This window comes from Eimeria mitis, genomic scaffold (assembly GCF_000499745.2).
Source record: "Eimeria mitis Houghton genomic scaffold, Emh_scaff2155, whole genome shotgun sequence".
Classification (NCBI taxonomy): domain Eukaryota; phylum Apicomplexa; class Conoidasida; order Eucoccidiorida; family Eimeriidae; genus Eimeria; species Eimeria mitis.
In genome coordinates this window covers 3,892-4,252 of record NW_013570480.1, presented here as the reverse complement: position 1 = coordinate 4,252, position 361 = coordinate 3,892, and the positions used below count along the sequence as shown (strand labels likewise).

Sequence of the window (361 nt, the reverse complement as noted above, 5' to 3'; positions counted from 1 at the left end):
CTGCTGCAGTTGCTGCTGCAGTTGTTGCTGCTGTTGCGTGTGTGTATTTTCTGTGTTACTAAAAGAAAACCAAAAAAAAGTTTTATAAACTTAATTAAACAAATTAATGGGGCTGCCGTTCTGAGCTGCATGCATGCATGCATGCAGCAGCAGCAGCAGCAGCAGCAGCAACAGCAGCAGATGATGATGATTTCTTCCTTTTTTAGTGTTCTTTTTAGTATTATATTATATTTATTTTAATAAATATATTTTATTTTTTATTTATTTTTTTATTTTTTTGTTTTTATTTTTATTTAACTCAGCAACAAACAAAAGAAGAAAGTCAATACACTATAACGACTCAAATCGATACAAAGAAACC

General features: G+C 31.3%; 1 protein-coding gene across 1 annotated transcript in view; it reads right to left on the bottom strand.

The window, feature by feature from the left end:
* EMH_0049480 (uncharacterized protein) overlaps window positions 1–361 on the bottom strand; it is a gene marked incomplete at both ends in the record, with an annotated part of 7,290 nt that overhangs the window by 3,349 nt on the left and 3,580 nt on the right. The gene's annotated exons all lie outside the window — the stretch shown is intronic.